Genomic DNA, 26,393 nt, shown 5'->3' with positions numbered 1-26,393 from the left:
GTCGTGTTCTGCGGCATATCAAAGCAAAGGGAAGTCTGATGAACGTTGCCGATCTGGGACAAAATGAAGCCTTTCTGCTGTCGAAGCTTTATAATGAAACCGTGGAAGTCCCCCTCGTATGATGCGGGCAAGCACTGGCACAAGGTAGTCCGCCTTCGCAGTGCGTTATATGTCGCCGCATATAACGAGCTGTCCATCCGTAGCTGGCTTCGAGCTCTTTTGCTTCAATGCGCTGAGCTCGGGCTATTCTGCGCGCCTCAGTCTGCACATTATCCACTGACTCAGCACAGCCATCTTGTTGTAGCTCCCGTATATGCCGGACCAGTTGCTCTTCGACATTCACACACCTGCCGGTCTTGGCACCGGTGAAAGCCCGTCGTGTCTTCTTCGTCGCCTTAAGTTTTTCTTCTTGATCCCTCCAGTCCTGACTACTGGTTTCTCCAACACCGAAATGTCTGCTTGCAGCTCAATTGCCGTGCTCCAGTGCGTACTGCACTGCCTGCACTTTAAATCTAGCCGTGTAGCTTGCATACTGCCCCATGGCGGAACCTAAGTGCAATACACGACCACAACATACGCACACCTCTTGCAAAAAGGCGTTTTTTTTCCTCTGATAGTGGTGATGGCGATCAAGTTTCCGGCGTTCTACACGAGACCTCCAAGGAGCGTGGCGATTTGGAGGGTATCAGTAATTGGTGGAACAGCCATAGCTTTTACGCGCATGGGCGCTTTTTTTCTCAAGTTTTATTTAGATAAACACGTTGGTTAGGTCGTTGCTCTTCGATTTTTCATACTTTCTTTGTCGATTTGTCTTTTTTTTTTCTTCAGTGTACAGGGGCCGCGTTCCAACTATAAATACCACTGGGGGGTAGAATAGTTTCTGATCACGGGCCAAGTTCGGGGTGTTCTTACTATGCGCGGAATTTAAAAAATTGAATTTTCCGCGACCAAACTAGGGTGCGCCTATTATGCGAGTGCACCGGTTACGCGAGTAAATATAGTACTCATTTTCTTTTTGTCAGCATGGTTCATTCAATCATCAAAAATTGAATTAACATTTGACATTTTCACTGGTCACGTGACATCCGGGTTAACGATGTTTTACTGTAATACACTCCTAAATAGTTTTTAAAAAGGTAGGAACTTCAAGCAAACAGGAAGTAACTGCAGCGCTTACTACCTTTCTCGAACGGATACTACCCTTTTTCAACCTGTTTACTACCTAAGTTAGTGAACAGTTTCTAACTTTTTGCAAGCTGTTTACTACCTATGTTTGTAAAGAGTAAGTAACTGGAATGAAAGAGGAAGTAACTGCATCCGTTAGTACCTTTTTGCTAACCGACTGCTTACTATTTATTCCAAAACAGTGTGTGATTCTGATTCTGATAATTTATGAGAGAAATCGTTTTGACGTATCATCATTAAACGGAAAGATGACGCAGGAGATATCCATAGAGAAAGAAAAAAAATTGTTTCATATTACGCAACTAAGATATGTAAATGTAATTTTAATAATGTCGAAATGAAGAAGTACAAGTTAGGAAACCATAAGCAAGTGCTACACACATTGTAATAGACAATTACAACAAACTTATTAAAGTACAGAAAACTAACAAGACCGGCAGATGAAAATAACAAGGCGGTCACAAATATTCCGGAGGACAGTCACAAAATTTAACTGTGGCGTGTCTTTAAATATTATCGTTGTTTCGGCACGTCAAACCCCAAAAACGACTATTAACTTTTAACCGGTGATATAATGGCTGTGTGAAGCATTCAAATGTACCAAGACTATGTTAATAAGTACGGTACCTTGTTCTGGCCACTGTAAATAATGCCTTTTTGTGGCCCTTTTATAATAAATAGATATGACATATATTTTTTTTCTTTTACAAGTAAAGCTGATTGACACTCTTTTACTACGTCCCCAAACACACGTAGTCAGGTAGTATGATGTACGGTGCTCCATATTCACATTTGCTATAATTCATCCAGAAAGAAAAGTGCTTCCCTGTGCCAGATAGGCATCTGCAAAGTAGGGGCTATATATATCCCACGTGCACTTCATTCTGTAGCGTAAAAAGATAGCGAACTTCTTAGGTCTATGTATTCATCGCACTCTTGCACAGCACGCAAAATTACCCGAAGTTGTGTAGTAATGAAACATTGATTGACCAACATTATCAATGAAAAAAAACTATGCGAAAATAATTTAATAGGGTAGTATCAGTTGCTACTTTGCTTGAAACCATTAAAAGCTACTACCCGTGGGTGGTAATGGCTAGGGTAGTAACAGTTACTAAATGCTGGTAGAAACAGCAAAGGTGGAAACTGTTACCACCCTTGCCGTTACTAACTGTGGTTACTACCAGGGTTGTAACATATGTGACAAACCGTTACTACCCAAAAGTTAACAAGTACTACTACCTTATTTATAAGGGTGTATTGCTTATTGGTTTCTTTACTTTGTGGTGAATACGGTTATAACATTTATTTATTCCTAGTATGTATAGCTTTGTATGCACATATCATTTATCAGGGATCTCATGACCTTTTTGCTGCCTTCGGTTGACATTGTCTTCTGCATTTTTTTTCCAGTTTGCAAGCTCCGCAATAAAAGATACAGAACACTTCAATAGTGAATGACATTCTTACAAACGAGGCTCTGATCCGCCGCTACCACATGCAAATTCAAGAGCTCAAGGATCTAGCGAAGGTATGTTTGTATCACTTCTTTTCTTGGGTTGTTCAGTAACTAAGAAAAATGCAATGTCTCAAATTAAAATGGTGCCGGGGTCTTGGTGTAACTCTATAGCCTGACTTAAATGCTATGTGTTATTCATGGTGTTTGTAACTAAAATATATTATTGGTTTGGCATTAGAAGCGGCATCATAAGCAAAACGCACAAGAAAAGTGTGCATTGGTTGTCGTATAACTGCCTCCATTGCATAAAAGCAAACTGAAAAAATGAAGCAGTAGTAATTGAAAAATGAAGAAAAAAAACAGTACAGTCGATCCCGGATATATTGAACTCGAAGGTATCGTGAAATATTTAGATATATTGATAATTTGAAACATAAAATATGTTCATTTAAGGGTTACCATGAAGCACCCAGAGTCCCAGAGCGCTTTCCAAAGACTGTGCTAAGCTTCCGGTTGCCGACTTTCTCAGAATATCAACACACTTTATTTGGCACGAAAAAAGTCTGTGGACTTGGCTTGCTTCTTTGTCTGAGCCATCAAATTCATGAGGGCATCCTCAATAATGTTGAGGCTTTCCACATAGGTAAGCCAAGCGTCTTCCGTAGCCCCACAACAGCGGCGAATAAAGCTAAATGCCGACGCAAGCGCTGCAGTGGTACAGGGTTGCGTAGAGGCGTCGTCGGCATCATCGTCGCTGCTCTGGTCAGTCTCATCGGCACCGGTGACGTCAGCCACTATTTATGCATCTGTGCAGTCCGAAACGGCTTTTACATTATCATCAGCACTGAAGAAATCGCTCACTGTGGCCTCATCAGCGGTTGCACCCGGAAACGCAGAAAGCTGGCGAAATTGATACTCTAGTTTGTCGTCGTCTGCTGTGACATCTCCGTCACTCCCAATGTCGTCAGGTGAAGCTAGAAAGCTAGCTTTACCGAAGCAGTTCATGATCGTGGCTTGTTTGACGTCATTCCACGCTCCGGTTACCATTTGTATTCCTCCGAGGAGACCAGTTTTCAGTACGACACCGAACCGAAGGTTCATCAGGAGCCTCTGCAACAGACGTCACCTATGTCCATCCCACCTTAAAATATTGATTGATGCCTTGGTTGAGAGGGTGCAACTTTGCCGTGGTGTTGGGAGGCAAAAACTTCAGTGTGATCCTTTTGAGATGGCTGACGACATGAAGTGCTGAAGAATAGTCTACCAGAGGACAAACATTGCAGTCCGCCTTCTCTGATTCGGCATTCAATGCACGCATTCATTCGGAAAAGAGGTCGCTTGTCATTCATGCTTTTTTGTTGAACGCTTATCGGACCAGGAGGCGTCCACATTCTTGAAACATCGCGGCGACTTGTTTTTGCCGATAACGAACGGCGGCAGCTTGCAAGAACCATCCATGTTCGTCGCGAGTAAGATCGAGACGCGCACTTTGCTCCTTCTCCCTCCATGACAAGAGGTGCCTTTAAGATCTAAAGTCTTGTTCGGCAAAATTTGCCAGAAGAGCGCAGCTTCATCGGCTTTGTATATATCCGACGGCGAGAAGCTGTATCGAATGCTCAGCCACTCTTCGGAGAGGCACTTCTCTATGTCCTGGCTTTTTGTCCCACCGTTGTCGCCGGAGAGGGTCTTCCCAACGTTGCCAAGGCGATTCTTGAAACGTTGCTGCTACTCGGTGCGACCAGTGAAGTCGTCCACCCCCAAGGCTGCAGCGAACCTCTTCGCCTTTTTCTTCACCTTAGCATCGGGTCATCAACGGGAATGTTTTTTGCCATTGTTTCCAAAAAACCGGGCGTAGAGCACTTTTTTAATGTTGTCGTACGCAGGAGCACGCACACGACAAGCCTTAGAACGGCACGACTGGGCAGCCTTCACCGTTACGTCGGCTTTGTTCCGGAGAATCATGCTTAACGTGCTTTGAGGAATGCGGAAAACTTCTGCGACCGACAACTTCTCTCCAGCCTCCACTCGCCGAATGGTATCGGTTTTGGTCGCCAAGTCTAAGTTCTTACTCTTCTTCGCGTCCATGGTTACCAGGGCCTTGAGATGCCGCGCACAAGTCGGAAACGTGAGAGCGGCGAGTCGGCGACAGAACACTAAGCCAGCACATCACAAAGAAAAGAGCAACGATTGCAACAAGGTCCTACTTCTGTGTAAACACGCTCTCGATGATGGCAATGCCACTTAGGCTTTTTGAAACAAGCAGAAAAAAAAGAAGAAAACTAAAGGATGCGAGGGGCCTACAACTCGTAAATGCATGGCCTTCGAGATCTGAAATAGCCAATGTTGCATGGGGCGCCAATAAAAAGAGATCTCAAAGGCTCTGTTTTATAGGAATGGATGTCAGAGTGTGGGAGTAGCTTAAGAATGCGCATCATGCCGAAGCCGCCAGTGAACTTATCGTGTAAGATTATTTGGTGCTTTGATCTGTTGGCATACTTATGAAAAAACGCTTTACCACACCTTGAAAATACAGATGCGTTCGCAAGTGCAGTGAAACCATACTGAAGCAACGCAATCACATTCTCGAAGCGCGCGCGCACGATAAGAATCCATAACTCTTTTGAAACTAAACTGAATAAGCGCTGTGCGAACTTATTCAAGCAACGTGATCTTCATTTCGACGCGCGCATGAAAAGGGTCTGTAACTCTCTTAGAACTAGACTGAATTATGATCAGTGTCACGTCTCGAGCGCGGTCCACCGTTCGATATGTCGAATATTTCGGCGTACAAGGGTTCGATATATGCGCACCTGTTCCCTATACTCTTACATCTGTTTTTCAAGGGGATTTTCGATGGATTTATACGTGACGTTTAACGTCCCAAAACCACCATATGATTATGAGAGACGCCATAGTGGAGGGCGCCGGAAATTTTGATCACCTGGGGCTCTTTAACGTGCACCCAAATCGGAGTACACAGGCCTACAATACTTCCGCCTCCATCGGCAATGCAGCGTCTGCCGCTGGAATTCAATCCCGCGACCAAGAAGATTTTTAGGCTGTGCGATATAGCCAATAATTCGATATCTCCGAGTCCCATATACCCGGGACCGACAAACAAAAACATAAATTGCTGATCATTCCACGAGAACTTAACCAAGGACCTCCATCGTAGAAACTTGTTACTGTAGTGTTGTGGGTACATTTTGATGAGGTATGTAGGGGGCCCTTAAGAATTTTTCTTGTGCTGGTTACATTGACTACATGGCATTTTAATATATTCGTATCAGTAAGTATAGGTCCCATACTTTCTTGTGGGTTACTCTCTTGCTGTAATGCACCATGCAATGCCCCACCAGCCTATAGTGCAGCAAGTGGTAAATGGCAGCAAATTTGAGAGCACTTTAAGCATGCTTGAGCATATTGAGTTGGCTCATCCATATGGAACTAAATTTTTACAACTTGCATTATTAGGTCCTATAAATCTGCCTTAGTTACATTTTTTCATTACCTTAATAACATAATTTTACTAATTCTGCACTTTAGTGGGTAGCAAACTTCAGCATTTTTTGATAAGTGGAGGAGTCACATTAAAAAGGAGTCACATTACATTTTTTGATAATGTGAGGAGTCACATTGTAAAGCTCCCAGGATAACTGGATTTATTCTAGTTATCCTGGGAGCTTTACAGAAGGCTCCGTCTGGTAGGCCCGATTTCTGCACACCTTGCCCAAGATTTTCATAATAAATCCTTTTGTTACAGTGGCGTACCGGTGCCTATCCATTAGGTACCGGCCAATGCGTCTTTCAATCAGTCAATCAATCACTCTTTATTGGCGTCAGAAATATAATGCATAGCATTTAGTATGCAGGAGGAGATCCCTAGGTTACAAGCAGCAGGTGGGACCTTTTATGTTAATACAAAGTTAAAACTAAATTACGAACCAAGAAAGCATTTTTGTTAATGTGACAAGTAACAAGGGCATTTAGAGGTCTTCAAATTAGCACTTCAAGAATTGTTTATAAGCAAGGCAACGATAGGAAATAACAAAAAAACAATGCGTAATATGTCTTTCAAATCATGTGATGGTGAATCCCACAATAAAATTGAAAAACAGGGCTCATTTTTCTATAACTAGTGTCAACTATAGGTAATAAAAGGTTTGTGTAGACCGCGATTCTAGTTTTATTGAAATTACTCAACAAGACAGTAGGAAACATGTCGATAATGAGGGGGAGGTGTGTCGTGTTCCAGGGCTTCCGGGTATGAAGACGCCGCCAGTACTCAAACTTGCTTTAATCGCAGGCCAGCAACATAGCGATAACCAAGAGTGCCGAAGGAAAGTGCCCCCGGCCCACGGCGTGCCAAGCGCTTTTATTCACATCGTGGGCGAGGGTGTTGCGATATGGGCCGCGTAACAGTGCATTATCGTGAAATCGCAGCAACTGTAATCGTATCATCGAGATTCTACTGTATTTATATTTGATTTGAAATTATTCGTCCGAAATCGCTTTTCGCTTCGAACCTTAAATCCACTATTCACACAAGCCTCATCTGTACTGACAGCCAGAGTGATTGAAAAGTGGAGGGCGATTCGAAAATATGAACTTTTTTCCACTGTAATGTTTCAACATTACTGGGTGGGGTACCTCACGAAAAAAAAACATTGCTTGAGAACAGTGACGTTTGTGTCGCTGTTGACTAACTTGTGTAGGTAATTTTAGAAAAGTTTTAGATTATGTCAGTCATGAGTGAAAGAGGTTAGTAGCAAAACGACTGTGGGTCATGTGTTTCACACCCCTGATGAAAGGTGTTTGACCACGGGCAAAGAAACGTCCGTACCATCCTTGCATAACTCTTACCCTTTCTCAATTCTTTTCTGTTCTACTCATTACGCATTTATTGCGCATTTATATTACACAATATAAAAATACCATACATGAAAGTGCATGGAAATTGAGAAGAGACTTGTGCACAAGCCTCACTTGTTCCTAACATGCGCTGAATGCATGGTCCATTTGCTTCTTACGGAAACGAAATTAGCGCCGAGAGATGTCGCTAGCGCCATGGAGCATCAGCAACTTGCCTAGGTCCCTGGTGTGCCCGCTAGCTCAATGGACACCACCACCTCCAGGCTCGATGTAGGAAAGTCCAGACTGTCCACTGTCGTCGAAAAGAGCGAGACATTTAACGGTACAGATTTTCTCACTACTGCTCAGTTCAGTTAGTTTTGAGTTTCGTAATACAAGGACAGAAAATTTTGAATACGAACCGAGTCGTGCCAGCAGCACACAGAATGATATTGATTGAAATCGAACAGAGGGTGTTTTTAATTCACCACAGCTGCTCAAGTATCATCCTTGAATGGTTGTTTGAGTATGAGAGTGCTCTGAATTTTTTTCATGTATACACAGTGTATTGTCGCTTGTGTTACATAGAGATAATTTGAGCCCGCCTCGTTTTGCCACTGTAATGCAGATGGGAACTGTGAGTGCATGATGACCAAATATATCAATAAAAATTATTTGGACAAATAAATGTCATTACTAATTCTGTTCTAGTTTTTTGCATTGTAGAATAGCTGCTTTTTATGTTTTATGAAAAGTGTTGCTCGCGTCATAGCATCTAAAGTTTTAGCATTTGAACCACAAATTGACTATTGGGACAATTAGGCAGGTTGTTTGCACACACAAAATTTATTGTGTGCAAGTGATCTTCGTGCAGTTAATGGATTCTGGCTCTGTAGTCTTCCGCAATATGTAAGCTCTCATAAAATGTTTTCATACTTTACCCACAGGAATGAAAAAGGTTTGGTTCAACTTATTACCTTATCGGATGCAGTTTACAATAATTTGAAGGCTGTTAAAAATATTCCTTTTTAGAAGCACTAGTGGCCGTTCATCGTCAAAACCATGTGGAGTATACAACGCTGAGCAATCTTGATACATCAAATATTCAAAGCTATACACACCTCTTTTCACTGTATATTTTTAGGCAGGGCTCCACCTACGTTTTTCTAAACAAATAATTGAGAAACGTCATTCATGTAACACATACACTCTCCTTCTTTAAGCACCCTCTAAGTGAAGTAGTGCCACCATTTTTGCGCTGTATCCTACAATTTAAAGCACAAAGCAAAGAGTGTTTTTTAGCACATGCAGTGCCATACCACCTTCATTTAGCACTTTTACGGCAAATAAAACATTGGATCTCGTTCCTGGCTAGCAATCACATCTGGTGATATTTTTGCTAAAATGCGTCGGCAGCTCTCAGCGATACTTCTGGCCAGCTGTATCAGCACACTTGGCAGAGTGCACAACTGTTTGGTACATAGACAGCCAAATGCCGTGCAAATGTGCCTCAGCAAACGATTGTCCCTAATGTGTCCCTTGCTGCACTCAGTTGCATGTGAAGAGCAGTGCGGACTTTCTTCTGCGTCAAAGGACCCCCCACCCTCCAGCTAATGAAGTCATGGCGTTGTTGTGACGTCGTGGTCAATGACCTTTTGTGCCGCACCCATGAAAGGAACCAAAAAGCTTGTCCAAGCGTATCACAAAATAGCCGCAACATCACGTCGACACAGTGACACCATTGGTGGGAGGTGAAGTTTTTTGACAGCGAAGAGGCGACTGCTCGTGACTGAGTATAAGACTTCCAAACTTCATCCCTGTAATCTAGCCACTGCAGCTGTGCACATTGAGCATAGTCTCGGAGGCCATGTATTGACTCAAAACCGTGGAGATGCTTTCATTCACAGTACTGCAATCGCTAAGTGATTAAGTTGGCACAACCAGTTTGACGTGTTGAAAAACTAAACGTATGCAGCACACTTGCGCCACGCATCACCAACACCACAAATGCAAAGGCAATGGGATCAGAATCAAACGTGGAGAAGGGTGAAACACCTGCCATAGTGATGACTAGCTGATGCCAATGCGACAGGTTTAGGCAAGAGACACATGTCTCATGTTTTTGTCACAGCCCTTGCTTTTCCAAAGTCTACTTGAAATATACCACAACTACAGTATGTCTAATTTAAAGTACAGATTTCTAAGGTCATGCTTTTGTTTACGACGATCTGAAAAAAGTCATGCATGGGTGTAATTCTGATGACCAAATTATGCAGTGTGATTATTACTTGATGAGAGGCATTTGCAATGTGAAGAAAATTATATACTATTCAGCACAATAACCAGACATTTTTTTCAGGGTTGGGGCAGGGTCACCTATACATTATGTATTGTCATGCATGCAAATAAACTTGAATAATTTAATTGGGCTTGAACTGCCCTTCTCTAAACCCCGTGGCTACGCCCATGATACTATTCATGTATGAGCCACAACCAAACAATTTCTAGATTTTTATTCGAAAGTTTGGTCTTACAAGAGTGTGTACAGTAAATTTCTTATGTTTAAGTTACATATCTTCAATTCAGAGTTTACGAAGAGTGCTCGTTATGTCATTAGACTAGAACATAGGTCACTTTTAGCTGCGAACCATTTAAATTTGAGGGCATTTCTTAGTCGGAGCACGTCAGGTGTCTGTCGGGATCTGCTTGTCGGCAGGTGTTATCTGTCCACTCTCACTCCCTCTCTCATAGCAACAGCTGCTGGCGCACACGCGTATCCTCGCCTTTAGCAACCGGTGCAGGTGTTGCAGGCGGAGTAGTGGAGATCGAGTAGAGGAGAAACGCGCTGTGACATGTGACGCATCACGGGAGCTCGGCGGAGCTCCCGCGTGTGTTGAGAGAATGTAGGAAAAGGTAGGTGCAGTGCTTCACTGCTCCTTCTCTTGCTGTTCACTCTCTCTCCTCCCTGCTCCCCACTCTCACGTTCACTAGCTCATACGTATATATACATGCAGTGAAGCCCGTGCCTCACTCTCGACCGTTCCCTGGCTGATCAATGTGTAAATAAATGTTTACGGTACAAATCGTCGTCTCGTCATGAATTCGCGCCATTAAAATACTACGCCATAGTCTCGGCGTAAGAAATGCATTCAAATTTCCTCACAATTTCCTTCGGGGAGGGGCGGGTAACTTTTTTTACTGAGAAGACTGTATGGGTTTTCTTTGCTTAAGTTTTCGGCAATCTTTCATGCGGCCTCTGCCTTACCTCAATCTCAGTGCACTGTCCGCAGCTCTTGATTTTTTATACTTGTATAGCTTTGAAGAAAAAACAAAAGCTAAATTCTTAAATTTCAATGCAACTTCTGCATGCAAAGCCCTAACGTTAACATTTGCTCTCGAGTTTAACTTGATGAGTTTCAATTCCCGGTTGCAGCACATATATTCCAAAAGCAGGTTCTATATCTGTGCGTGTTAACGAGCCTGTGTTGATGATTAACTAAGGGGCTTGTTAATAACTCTGTGGTTCAAAGAACATACTGATGTAGGAGTTGCTTTAGTACTGGATCAGGTTGATTGGCAGATTTGGAGAGGCCCTTGCCCTGCAGGGGGCCTGGTTGAGCTGATGGTGATCGTTAAACCTTTATAGTATGTGCCAATTTGTTACTAGACTGCAACATATTCGCAGAGCAGCATGTGGGTGCAGATTTGATTTTCATGTTTGACACTTGCTTTGGAACTAGGCAGCGTATTCACCCAAATGTAACAACCACGATTGTAATGCTACGAGTGACTTTCCGGGGGGGGGGGGGGAATCAACAAAAATAAGACTTGTGTGCTTTATTGCAATTTTTAGACAACTTGAATTTTGGTATCCTATTGTAACGTGAGAGTTGGCGTCAGGCAGAAAGAATCTGGATGTACTTGCGTTACATTAGAGTAGATATGGTGCATCACAAAAGCAAACAAAAAACTGTAGACCTCATCGCTAAGCTCTCTAATATTAATCCAGCGATGCAGTTAACTGAGTCAACCTTCTGGTTTGAAAACTCCTTGGAGCATGCAGTGACCTAATTTTGTACTAAAGAAATAGTCAAACAAAATGCGATTCGACGAAAAAAGAGCTCCTTTATATATGATAATTTCTAGTGACACCCATGCCACAAAAAGAGAGAGTGATAACTTCTGTTTGCTTGTGTATTTTTCACGTTCAACAATATTGCTGTTCAAAATATGATTCTCTGCTGGGACGAAACAAGTAGTTCAGTTCGTCAGGTTGATTCTTAGACTGCTGTTATTTGTGTGCTGTCACCCGTTCAGTTATTCGGGCCTAAAGAAGTGTTACACAGTAGGAGCTAGTTCATTATAATTTTTGTAATCTTGTTGGCTAGTTATATATGGGTGTAAAATGCCCTTATCTTCTGGTGTCAATTTATGCATCACGTATTGCAATCATATGCTTATAATTATATAGAAGCCCAATGTCATTACACGTCATGCTTAACATACTCAATGTTTTGATCAATCTGAACTCTGTCTAAGATCAAACATTTGTTTGACGGCTCTGGGACATGTTTCAGAATAGTAATGCGGCATGCTGTAACACTTGGGATAAGTAATTTTTAGGCTTGTGTGAACATTCGAATGCTTCAAATATTCGAACAAATAGTTAGGTATTTGAATTCGCTTCGATTGAAATTTAAATTATTGAATACTTTCGAAGTATCCGCAATGAAAAATAAGTGTATATTACTCCGCATGTCACCGCTTGTAAAAGTGGTTTCACTGCAGTTGCAAAATGCTAAACAATGAAAACACTTACCTAAAAAAATCGCTTCGCCGTGAAGCTCGTCTTCAAAGTCAAAGGGGCCCTTTCACGTTTACTGAACATGGTAAGAAAACGCTGCCAATCGGTAGTCGAGGCTAGCGAAAACACGCGAGGCAAATGTTGTAGCGCAGCACGTGGCCTGTAATTCACAATAAATTTTCAAATTTAAAAATTGCTTACTTTGCTCGGCAAATGACACTACAAACTCAAAAATGACCTGTCACAGCCAAGAGGAAATATGCGGCTTTGTTCACAGGCATTGGCTGGTTTGGGCATGGTACGCTCATAGTTACCGAGGCCGCCGCTTGTCCACGAGTACGTGCGCTAGCGCACTGAAAGGCCGCGTATTCGAAGAAAAAAAAAGAGGTCTTAAAGTAACGAGCTGCGTGTGGAGCATTTTCTTTCGCCGTGCCATTCCTCTCTGCTTAGCTTTCAGTTATTTTGTAGAGACGAGAAGAGAGAATGTAATTGCAGCATGCGACAAATTTCTGTAACTACACTTATACTAGACTGATTATATACACTATGCGGCAGTACATTTGTGAAGCAACAAACATGTTTACTGGCTCCATGGATACTTGAAAAAGTGCCTTACAGCCTTTGTATACAATGGCTGTGATAGATATACACACTAGAAATCACTCTTCACTCACTGCATAATTTCCACAGTTTCTCACTGAGATCCAGAAATCTTGATACATAATCAATAAAATGCATGGAGAGAAAGCAGGAATTGATAATTATTTTTAGTGTGCATAGTTGCTCACCAACACGTCTTAAACTTCTCGTATTTGCCATTAATAGGATGGCTCCCGCAATCCCCAAATATGTAAGGTTTAGTACTTATTTTATCGGTGCTTTCAAGGCAGCAGGTTGACGTTTTTTATGTATACTAGTAGGTCTAAGCAAGCTAAGGGTGAGGGTTCAATAGTTTACATTTCACTTCAACACATGAATTTTAAAACATTGCCTGCGTATCATCCTTGGCATTCTCATTCTGTCCTCATCATATATAAACACCGCAAGTGACCTATTCTTTTTCTACACAACACCAAAAATGGGGATATAGTCTACTTCTATTGACAATAATATTTCTGTTGGTCACAAGATATTGTTGAGAGAAATATACACTTTTATCAAGTTTATTGTCATATTGTAGATGAGGCCAACATTTCAACAGCCATGAGTAGCTGAATAAATATACTATTTACTTGCGTAATGAACACACTTTTTTCTAGAAAAATTTAAGAAAAGTTGGGGTGCATTTATTATGCTAGGAATAGGTTATTAAAACAGTTTTGGTATGAGCAAAAAAGTGTGGTAATGCAAAAAATTCAGGTTGCTCAGCTTCTTTGCTGCACTTCACTCGTCTTGGGTAGTTAATGCGCCATTTTATGCAAGCTGTGTCCACGCTGCCCATGCATGCATTAAAAGCGTTTCACGGTTATCTATTTTTGCAATCGTTTAATCGCAACAGTGGTATCTGCTGTGATCTCGACGATTGCCTAGAAGCGTGTGCTACGATGCCACGCCGCACTTATCCAACTTCGAGGCAACCTCGCACGACGACCGCGACGCCGCCGTTTGCATTGTAGCAAGCAACCAACATTGCAGCAAGCTACTACCGAAACATTAAAACAAACCGTCGATAACAAGATTAACGACTAAATACAGCAACTGCCTTTCTCTCAACCAAAACGAGAATCGGGGACAATGTTGTGGAAGTAGTCACGATCTCTTCTAGGGGTCGCAGGTTTTCCAGAAACTTTCGACGCGATGATGAAGAATGGCCTTTTGCGACAGCAAATCCTGTCGTTGCCGCTCGAAAATTGCGTGCATGTTGTTGGGCCTTAAAATCTTGAATTTGCAGGAAGCGACCGTCGGTTGGCACGGGAAGTTTCCTCACCTTCGCTTGCTGCGTGCTTGTCAGCTGTGATGTCTCTACACTCGCACCGCTCGTGAACCCTGCTGTGGCGCATAGATATTTAAAAAAGACTGTGTACGTGCCACACACAGAAACTATGTGGCGCGCGGCAGTGGGCGAAAGTGGGGAGGGTGGGAGCCGAGGGGGGTTGCCATAATAATAAAAATGGGAGAGACTCAATGGGCAAGTCGGTAAGCGGGACTGCAGCGGACGTGTTTAAGGGGTACGTTTGTTACGGGGGGGGGGGGGAGATGAAAAAAATCTAAATTTTGACAACTGAAGTTGCGGTTGTTTATTATGTGAGAGCATTGATTACGCGAGTAAATACGGCATTACGTTCGTGTAATGAATCTTCTTACAGCTATACTGCTGATGACTTATAGATACTAATTTCGAAGCTTTTTTTTTTGTTCCCCTGTGAAGGTCCGCACCTATTAAGGCCAAAGTGTGCATTGTGTTGGGCATAAAGATATTGGAGTTGGGTGCAGCTGAATGCAGAAATGGTGTGTTGGTTCATAGGATATGGTGTTTCACTGCGGGGATTCATGTATGAAATTCATTCCCATTTGTGGCAATTATGTTGGAATGGGGATAGAAGGCAAAAACTGTTGAACGCTTCAATTTACACAGTGCATGGTACAAAACCTTGGAGGTTCAGAGTAGGGTCCTCGGTCGAAGAGTGCCGAGTAATGAGATTTTTACCTGTCCACATAAAATTCTCTATTATTTGTCCCTGAGAACTTCAGCACGTGTGGCTTACTGTGAAATTTTAGTCACAGCTACTTACTAACGAGTCAAGTTATATTTATGCATTGTAAGGTGACTGAAAATTTTTGGCTCCATCTCATAGTTTCTCAGAAAAGCACGAAGTTCTGAAAGAGGTCAGGACACCCAGTTATCTATCATAATCTGTGTTTCGTGGTATTTTTGAGCTTCACAAATAAGATCGCGAAATTTTGGTGCACTTGTTCAAGCACCTATTAATAATAGAATGTCTTAATGAACACACTAGTGGCCTGAGGTTTGGGCAGCGCTGGTGCACTCTAGGGGCGTGATGTAAGAAGCATCTAGCTGTGCAAGGGCCTGCATCCAGTCCAGCGTTCGATTTTCAGATGCGCGTGTACTTGAAGCATTTAGGATTTCTTCAGATTGGCACAGAAGTATTACTGTTTGTAGTGGCTGGAGCTTTGGGGGCGATGACTGCTCTGCTCTTTCCAGCAACATGACGTCACATGTGCTATGGCAAAATGTCGGGTGCCAACAGTGGGTTAAAGTTCCTAAAAGTTACAAAATTATCGTCATTCGTGTCAATGCACAGGCCCCTCCTCTCCAATGCGCGTTGTAGGATGCAAACGAAGTTAGTTGAGCTGCAAAGCTTGAGAAACATGGTTATTGGACAAACAAGGGCTTGCGCAATTTTTCTGCTACTGCACCCGAGGGCGCTGCGGTTATATTTGACGCAATAGGAAAAGTTTGGGAAATGACGAATATGTAATATAGCGATATATGGCAATGTACTATGCACGGATGCAAAAAGAGTGTTTTAATAGTGTGTGACAGCAGGAAAATGTATGGTAGGCAGTTTCTCAGTGCGCGAAAGTACTCCCTTCTAGAGTTGTGAGACTGTTCGAACGAATAATAGAGTATTCGAATTTTTTTTATACAAATTCAAAATACTGAAACTTTTGAAGTATTCGCAATGATCGAATAGGTGTATATTAGTCCGCAAGTAACTGCCTGTAAAGATAGTTTTATTGCAGTGTTTAAATGCTGAACTGTAAAAGCACCTAATAAAAAGAAATCCGCTCTGCCGCGAAGCCCCCCATCAAATTTAAAGGGGCCCTGCAACACTTAATGAACATAGACAGAAAACACTGCTGATCGGTAGTCGAGACTACTGAGAACGCGGAATCCAAATATCATAGCTAAGTACGCATCTTGAAATTCACAATAAATTCTCAAAATCAGCTAAAGATTGCTTTTTTTTTCTGGGCAAATGATGCTACAAGATCAAACACCACTCGTCACAGCCACTCTACCTGCCCCGGGCCTATTTGGGCATGGCCCGCTCGGTCGTTACTGGGGCTACTGCGGGATGCCGCTACTTGTAGCAATTGCAGCGTGGAACAAATCTTTGCAACTCCAAAAACTTAATTTGAGTGCAAACACACGACACACTGACACACACACTCGCCAATGCATCAAACATAAAAAAAAATAAGGACCACTGTGTAAGGGCCCCTTCGCTATCTTTGTTCCCAAGTGAATCGCAGTTTATCAGTTCTCGGCTGTGAGAGAAAAAAATTGTATGTCTTGATAACGTATGCTGTTGGCCTTCTGTGATGCTAATGCGTGCATGTGCCACATGTTACCTTCAGATCAATTCATCATATTATAATGCTTACAAGCTCGTTATGACAGCTTTTAGGCCTAAGTAGAAAAAATTTTAAAAATTTACAATTTATACCCTATCGAAAGTCAAATCGTACTACTGTTAAGATCTTTCCCCTTCTTTTGAGTGAAAAAAATATGCATTTGCATAGAGGCCCCATTTCAGTTTTAAAAAAATCGTGCTGCAGCACGAATTTTTTTTGGTCAGTTAGGTCCCAATAAATATGCCTATTTTCTTTGTGTGCCATATATACTAGTCGAATTATATTCAAAATATTTGACCACAATCCCTATTCACTTGGAATTCGCTTTGAACCTAAAATTCGCTATTCGCACAAGTCTACTCGCTTCTGATGACAGCTTCCCTACAAACTCAGCTGCGCTAAGAAATCGCTAACCTTTTAAAGTAGCACACTGGCTTCTCAGGGTATCATGCGTGTGCCATCTCGTTCGTTCACATCTTCATTGGGGCTTAGTACGTGGTCGACCACTTTTGAGACTGTCCGTACGGTAGTTCTGGATTTTTCGGTGTGCCAACTTACTGTGCCAATGATGGCAAACTCGGGTACATCTGCGTAAAGCTGTATTACTACAGCGTAAAAACATTCGTTGTTTCCGGCTGGACACGCTAGAAGCACTGCTGCAGCAGCCCCTAGGAGAAAAGGCAGAGGCAAAGGAACGAAGTTGACGTTCCTTTATATTAATAGTGACTTTGCGGTTGGTCGCTTGTTTCGACGGAAATATTTATTTTTTACAGCTCACTTATTATATCTATACAGTTGGCTCCCGATAAATTGAAGTCACTTAATTAGAATTGTCGCTTCATTGGAAGTGAAATGGAGGTCCCATCAGTTTTGCATGCAATTCAATAGAAAGAAATGCTGGTTAATAGGAAGCTAGACGTCTGAAGTTTCAGTTATTTCAAATTATCAATCAAATTTCCGGATAATATTGTAATAATATTTGATAAATATACTAGTTTTAAAGTGCAAAATAGCGATTTCAGTGTGGCCGGCACTCAAAGGCATCCCAGCTGACCGCAGCATCACAGTTAAACGCTTCCTGTAGCTTACCGGCACCGTTGGCATCGCAGTAAATCCCCTATATACCTACAGAAAAGTACAGAATTCTTTTGATCTGCACCGCTTTCTCCGCTCCCCACTGGAGATTCTTGTCTCTTGGGGTGGATGCGGCGAAAAACCAATTTTGGCCGCTCGGCGCCATGGTGGATGCGCCAAGTGCCACCTGTGTTGCTTGTTCGCGCATGCGAAGTTAAGGACGTGCGAAGTGCACGCGTGCATCTAACTAGTTTTTTTACGATGCCAGGTACACTGTAAAAATATGTATATGTCTTATGACACTTGCTCTGTACTTTTGCAACATATCTCCCATTTCATAAAATTATGGAAGTAAAAGAACGTTTTCAAAAGATATACTCGTTGAGCGGGAGTTTTGGTCGAGATGCCGCCACTGAAGATGCGCAATTTCAGTGTGTCACTTGTATACAATAAGTAGGCGGATGTTTCTGGTTTTATCACACTGGTTCTATCTTTATTAGTTTATTATTGTTGACAGAAAGTAGATTATTTATTAACCATGCATTGAACGAATGAGGAACGTCATATCATTCATAGATGTGAACGTCAGTAATGCATGATAGGGCGCGTTGTCGTGAAATAGCAGATATATGCATTCAGCCGTTGCCTGCATACCTGTTTTTTATGTGAAACCATTTCCATCAAAAGTGGTTAATGTTTCGAATTTCATGATTATCGCGGCTGTTCTCAAGCGCAGCTGCTGTCTGCAACAACGTCTCGTGCGCTTTTCAAGAAATAAACCACTGGCACTTGCAAAAAAAAAAAACGCTTTGTCGCAATACATATGACAATGTGCCAAACTTTTTTATTGCTTTGAGGTGATACTGCGTGTTGAGTTCACAAAATACATCGCTAGAATCGGGCGAGTGGTGATTTCGACTGTGTTGACGCGACTGCGTTTTTCGACCTCTACATCTCAGCACCATCTTGGCCGTCGAGTAATTTGAAATAGTTTACTTGTGCAAGAACGACCTTTATCACCCACATTATCTGCAACTTCCATGAAGACATGTAAAACCTCAAGGAAATGGTTGCAAACTACGCCGCATAGGACAAACAACTCAACTCAGAACGGCCTACTGCGTGCACAAGTCATTGAACAGGCAGAGGAGAGGTACCTTGTGAAACGTCACGAAGTTTTGAGCGAGCACTTTCATAGACATTGTTGACGTTGCGGCAGTTATAAAATATCCAGATAGTTTGTACACATTGGAACTATTCCATCCCAAGCGGTTACGTATATCAGTGCCAACCCAAGAACGTATATCAACACGAGATACACAAGGTAACACTACCCTGCGAAAAGAAGCTTAAACGACGTGCGTTTCACTACAACTTGTGCGTGACTTGCAGCAGCTCTTCTGCCGTAATACTGATGGTGAGCGCACTCAGTCTTGCCGAGAAAATCTACGCAGAAGAATCATTACGGAAAGCCGTATGCGAGGCACGGCCATGGCTGTACAGGAGCGGCTGTAACTAATGCAGCAGTGGTGGCGCACCACCGGCTCGAAAGCCAACTGCAAGCTCATGGCGCGTTACAGGGGGTGCCACTGTCACAATCGAAAAAAAAAAACAACGCGCCAGAGAGGAGGCGGGGAAGGGAAGAGTAGATTGCGGTACTTTTGCGAAGTGTAGGAGCTTTACATCGCAGCTGCTTAGAGCTCCTCAGACCATGAAGCGGTGAGGCAATTCTGCGAGCGACCTGTGCAGTGACGAGCGCTGAGCCTAACGGTTTATCTCGTTGAGCAGACAGTGTTTTTACGTGCAACGAAGATCTAAGTGTATTTCAGGTGCAGTGACGTCTATAGCAACTCGTGGGCCCTATCGGACGCTAGACTTAGCGACAAAAGCCAACATATTGAAACAAGTGGAAGTAGGAGGCACCGCCAAGGAAGATATTGCCCGGAAATATGGTACCAAGCCTAACACACTGTCAAACATCCTCAAGAGCAAGCGCTCGTCGCTGGACATGTTTAAAGATGACCAGTTTAAGTTGTCTCGCAAGAGAATTCGCTCTGGCGCCCACCCAGTGTTGGAGCAAATGTTGCTCATCTGGATTCGGGCGGCGCGAAGCAACCGACTTCCGCTCAGCGGTGAGATCGTTGCAGCGAAAGCCTCGTCGCTTGAGACCATGCTAGGCATCGATAACTTCGCTTCGTCCGAATAATGGCTTACACGCTTTAAGCAACGCCATGATATGGTGTTTAAAAGCGTGAATGGAAATAGGGCTGCGTCGACGCGGCAACATGTGCAATGTGGAGAGAAGATGAGGTTCGCGAATATTTGGACGAATATCAGAGGAAAGATATCTTCAATGCCCACGAGACGGCGCTTTTTTACAGAATGTTGCCAAAGACGCTCACCTTGAAAGACGATGGCTGCGCTGGAGGTAAGCGGAGTAGAGTGTCAGTCCTGATGGCGGCCAACATGATGGGCTCTGAGTGATGTCGCCTGCTCGTAATCGGCAAAGCCGTTAAGCTCAGACTTTTCAAGGGCGTGAAAACGTTGCCTGTAGACTGCGCGTTTAACAGGAAAGTGTGGATGACCGCAGGCATATTCAAGGATTGGCTGATGAAATTGTATTGCAAGTTCGTGGTAGCGAAACGTTGGCCTTGGTCAGGCTACGTCAGGCTTCGTTCTGCATTTGTTCCACGTGTCAACACTACTAGGGCTGTATCCTTAGGCCACCTGGATCATATTACGACCAGCATGGGGAAGTGCCGAACACAGAAGAGGATCAAGCGCAAGTTTGTTGGAAATCGCTACACGACGACGAGGCTGCCTGCTGACACAGACGCCGGTATTCCGGCGACCGCGAAGAAGCTTGAAGACATGAACAAGGCGTACCAGGCTCTACTAGAGAATTCTGCGCTCCAAGGCAACAGCATAATGGACATTGGTATTCTTTCTTCAGTGTTTTTATCACTGGCATATTCCGAATGCATGAACACAACACTGAAGCCAGAGGAACGCTCTCACCTAGTGATATGCTCGGCTTGTGTGGTCGTGTGTACCGACTGCAGGTTCAAGCGCCCATTTCATACGTCGAGAAAGGTGGGTCATACCAATGAGCACAATTTACGTTTGGTTTACGCAATGCGCCTGTTAGGAAAAGGGCACGCTGGTGCGAAAACTTTTTCCAAAGTGATGAACATGCCTGCTCCTCCACGTTACTCCACCTATGACAAATTGTCATATCGGCTTTCTGCAGCGGCAGGGACGTGGCGTCGAAGTCGATGACTGATGCTGCTGTGGAAGTTCGTCGTGTTGTGGGGAGTGCCGAGTGTGGTGTTTCAGGTGATGACACGTAGCAGAAGCGTGGCCATTCATCTTTGAACGGTTGTGTGTCTGTGATTTCTGCTGACACGGGAAAGGTTATTGATGTTGAGGCCCTTTCTAGTTCGCGTAAGTCTTGTAAAACCAAAAGCAAGTTGAGGCAAGATAGTAATTCGTACCAGGAATGGAAAGCAAACCACACTTCCTGTCAAGCAAACCATGAAGGAAGTGCTCGCAGTATGGAGACGGTTGGTCTATACCGAATATTTGAAAGGTCGAAAGGCAAAAGAGATTTGAAGTACCTGCAGTACTACGGCGATGGTGATTCCAAGAGCTATGTCGCTGTCAAAGACATGTATGGAAAGGACAGTCTGCAGAAACTTGAATGCATTGGGCATGTCCAGAAGCGTGTTGGCTGCCGCCTCAGAAAACTGAAGAAGACAGTGCGTGGACTCAGTGGTAAGGGAAAGCTCACTGATGCCCTCATTGGCCGCCTGCAAAACTACTATGGGATCACCATGAGGGCTGATGTGGGGAACTTTTCTGTAATGAAAAAGGCTACCCTTGCCAGTCTTTTTTCATTGCAGCTCTACCAGCAAGCAGCCGAGACATAGCCTGTGTCCACTTGGAACGAAAAGCTGGTGCGGATACCAAAGGGTCGAAGCACACGGCCAAAGGAAATATGTACACAAAGGAGGACTTCCAAATGATGTGCTCAAGAAAGTGAAAACTGTCTACAGTGATCTATGCTCTGATGAACTTCTAATGAAGTGGCTTCATGGAAAGACTTAAAATGCTAATGAGTATTTCAATGGTCTAATGTGGCAGCGGGCACCCAAAGAGGTCTACGTAAGCTTGCCTACAGTAATGTTTGCTTTGCATGATGCTGTGGCACACTTTAATAATGGCAGTGGAAGCACCCTAGATATCCCGAGGCAAGCTGGCAAATAACCAGGGTACCACACGACGAAAGCTTGCATCGCCAGGGATCACCTGCGCATGCAGAATGCTAAATGCAAGTTAGCGGATGGGACAAAACAGGCCAGGAAGAAACGACGAGCAGCAACCCGAACAATAATGCTTCCGCAGAAGGGCTCAGCTATGAATCTTGTCCATTTTAGGCCTGCATGCGAAGATTGTGACCCTTTTTACAAGCTCAAAAATCTTTGTTTACGTTTTTCTGAAAATAACAATTTGCTCCAAATGTTGCGACGCAACCTTTCATAACGTATTTCTCAGCGTATACTTTGAACTGAAACTTTGTACAATGATTCACAACATACATATCTGTGCAATGAACTATAATAAAAGAAATCCATCGAATATTTTTCATTTCACAGCTGAATTCTCCAACAGGTTCAGTCTTAATTGGCTCTCTTCCCCCGTTTTTTTGTTTTTTTAGCATTACTTCTTTGATATTCGCTGCATAATATTTATTCTAGTTTACTGCATAGCTCCAGCCATTAGTTACACAAATGTCAAAGCTTTACTGAATAAAGCCACCCATTTGTCACTCATCACAGCTGGCATGGCACTTTTAATGCAATTTTTGACAAAGATTACCTCCCAATAAATAAATATTCAATATTTCGCATTGTAAATAGCTGGGTAAATAAATAAGACATGCTGGTTTGGAGGAAAAAGTTATTTCAACGCGGCCTGCCCTTACAAATTTTTTTGTTTTTGAGTGGCCTACCACCTTAATTGGAATGCCGTGTATATGGAAGTGGTCGGCGGTCCCCGTGAACTTAGTATTAACGAGAGTCGACTGTATGGGCGTAACAGATTCAATACTTCTTATTTTCGCTGAAAACCACATATTGTTGGGTGACCAAGTCAGGCTCCTTCAAAGCTTCTTTTAGGTCGAAGAAACGTAGGTCAATTTATATAGCAGATTTTCTGGAAATGTCGGGGAGATCAGCACTTCATTCAAATCTCTTAGTCTGTCATAACGTGTGTCGTAAAAGATTTTCAGGAGACTGTGTTACCCACCGGGTGCATGGAATTGAAAATAGCCCTGCTTGCATGCAGCGATCCATCCTCATCACAACTGGCAAGCCAGCTGCAGTTTACTTGCATAATATTTGCTTGCATAAGGCAGCTGCAGATGGCTTGCATAATATTTATTATAACAGTGCATAACACCCGCAACAGCCTTGTGATGTTTATGAGAACAAATGGTTCTCAAAAATAAGTCAAGAAGGAACTTGTTTTTTATGCTGGCATTATGGCGGGCAAACGTCTTTTTGTGTCTTCTGAACATCTTCCACGGGAACTCGCCCTGGCATGCTTCTCAAACCCACTTACATTCTTGTTTTACAGACTTGCTGCAGCACCACATGTGCAGAAAGGTAAGCGGTGCGGGTCATGTTTTATTGCAAAATAAAATATAATGAAATGGTTAACATACTAAGATGGTAACGCTTCTGTGACTTATTATTATGTACACCCGCCAATTTTTTAACCTGAACGCGCTAGCGTCGACCACCGAGCTAATCAGCGCCAGAGAGCGGAGCGCGGCGTTGAAATGAACGAGAATATGCGAATGCGCGCTTGGAGCAGTTCTGGGCAGCTGTCGTCTGCTAGGGTTTTCCGGGAACCGGACGCCATAACCGGTTTTTATGAGCACCGCTTTCGTCATTCTTTCTTTTCGAGAAGTTTTTCGGAGAAGAACGTCGCTGGAAACAGTGTTTCAGCAAGTTGACTTGTCTTCATCAGGGCAACAGTGTTGCCTTGATGAAGAAAAGTTCACTTCTGGAAACGTTGGCTCTATTGACATTCTCTGTAAAAAATTTTAGAAGCATTTTGTCTATCACGTGTAGTTGAGTGACAATGTTAGAAGTAGGCTCACAAATTTTGAAGCTGCAAATACAAGAATTTTATGAGAGGGAAGCAGTCTATAATTACATGACATTATTTAAACCACACGCCAAAAGCAAAAGAAACTTAACCTATGTAGCCGAGCCGACTCAAATTCAAGCATTTCAATAAACGCATTTGCCCGACAGAAGCTCGGCTGTAGTCTTCACAAATTAGTCAAGCGAAACTGCGCTTCTGTCAGTCCAGTTAGGCTTGCAAAGAACTGCGTTTACTCCCATGTACTCATGAAAAATTTATTCCCTACTGAAATAATGAGTCCAAACTCCCGTGCTCACCCGTTGTCTTTAAGAAACGCTGAAAAACATTCACGGAATTACAAATTCCCGGGTTAGCACATTGTAGAGACACGGAGAACAAGTGTTGTCCGATTAAGCCTTCTTCGACGAATGCATGGTTGACTTGCTAAGCGTAGCTCCCTGCGGCTTCCGTTCCCTGCCCGCCACAACTTGCTGTTCTTTTCTTTCCCGCAGCTGACACGCCAACAGAGCGCTATCCAACTTTTAATATCACTGAGCGAGGGGCAAGGAGTGGAGGCAAGCGCTATGAACGCGAGTCAATCACTTCCCGAACTTGAAATGAATTAAAATTCACAAAATAAAGAATAACAAAAGACATAAAAACAGAAGAGAAGTTCTTTACAGGGGTGTAGAAGTGTATACATATGCGTGTAGAAGTGTATGCGTGCCATACTCTTATGGCTTCCGAGCTAGCACGCACACCAGCGATCACGACCACACCATTAGAAGCAAAGTTCACAGTTGCTGCTCGAGCAACACCCCTCTCTTCACACCTCCCCTCCCCCCATATCATTCGCATCTGCATCTCGTTCAAACAGGTGGTGTGTTTCCTCTCTGTTTGGATGGTACCCCTCTCGAGCAGGGGGATGTTATAGCACGCGCCCTCCGAGTGAGAGAAGGGCCGGCTTGTTCAATCTCTGCTTCAGCCATATTCGTCAGCCCCGCTCGAGCACTTTCACCCGCGGATAGAAAATATGATGCGTGGGGGTATGTTACCAATATGGACTTCCACAAGTTCATCATTGACGCGAATCATTGATGTCCATACATAGTATAACTGTAGTTTAACCAAACGTAGAACTAACAAAGGCATGCCAGAGGAAAAAAGTGTTGCCTCTTTTCAAGTACAGATTTATGTCTGACGTATGGCGGGAGTGACGTCTTTGAAGGCCCAGTACTATAAGTCTTAGCACACTAAAACTTGCCTACTGTGTTATAATTTTTGAAAGTGTATGGCGAATCATCCGTTCACCAAAAAGGCATGGGGGAAAAGTTAAAAGCAATGCTTAGGGTTGGAACAGGGTACATGGGTTTTGGCGCAGTCCTGGGAGAAGGACTGTGCCCAGGACTGCGCATTCCTGCTGTGTTGAAGAAACTAATCGTGGATGTCAAGGTCATGATGCATTTCTACTCTTTATTAATTGGAGCATTGTGAGGGAACAGTATTAGATTAAAAGACATGTTTGCAAAGCCCCATAAGTTTGTGGTCGTGAAGCAGTGGGTGAAGTTCTGGGCTTCTGTAGTCGTGGACCGAGAGGTCGTGGGCTCAACTCCCGTTGACAAAATTTGACTTTTCTTTGCTTTCTGATTATGCTTACTTTTTCTACGTTATTCCAGTGACATAAATACACCACAAAAGTCTTGGTGAATTAAGACATAAAACAATTTTATGTTAAAAATAATAATAGGTTTAATAGTATTATAAAGCGAAGGAAGAATGGAGATATGGCTGGAGTTTAAGTAGCAACAATGCATTGCTAGCGAAAGATAAGCCAGCTTTTGCCACCAAAGATCGCAAAAAAGATGCTCTTTTCCGGTGGCGCACTTAGAGATCAAGTAAGTTGGATCTGTTAGTGTAAACGCCACGTTAGAAATATATTACCAAACAGTCTTTTCCAACAAAAGAACACACAGAGACTAGTATTGCTGACTTAATCACGAATAACATTTGCCTAGAAAAAAAGGCTTACTAGGGAAAACTAGTAACAAAGGTAGACCTCAAGCATCGTCTGACCCGATAAATTTGCCAGAATAAGCTGATTAGACGTGTGATGAAAGCACTTTATTTGAGTCGTCGAACGCCGACGATTTATCAACCCCATATGGCCATTTTACTAGGGTCATTGATAAACAAAATATGGCTTAAGCCGCGATATTTTGTTGGCTGCCGTTTCACTCTCAAGCAATAACTTTCACTCCCGCCATTTTTACTCCTCTTTTCATTAATCGTTTAATATAAGCTTTTCTGCCAGCCAATCTCGGTTTTGTTTTGCAGGAGGCTTATGTTATGGTTCCGTGATAAAGAGAGTGATCGCGTTGGAGATGGTCGATTTGACTGTCTTGCATTTGCTACGGCCCGTATGGTTCTAAGGGCGAAGCTCCTAAAGGCGTGGGCCTGTCCATCTCTTGTATGTATGTACGTGACCGCCTATTGACCTTTGCCAACTGCCCACTACTTGGTTCTTGCAAACATCCCACTAGACCTCAT

Source organism: Rhipicephalus microplus, chromosome X (assembly GCF_043290135.1).
Source record: "Rhipicephalus microplus isolate Deutch F79 chromosome X, USDA_Rmic, whole genome shotgun sequence".
NCBI classification, from domain to species: Eukaryota; Metazoa; Arthropoda; class Arachnida; order Ixodida; family Ixodidae; genus Rhipicephalus; species Rhipicephalus microplus.
Note: the sequence above shows the minus strand (reverse complement) of the source record.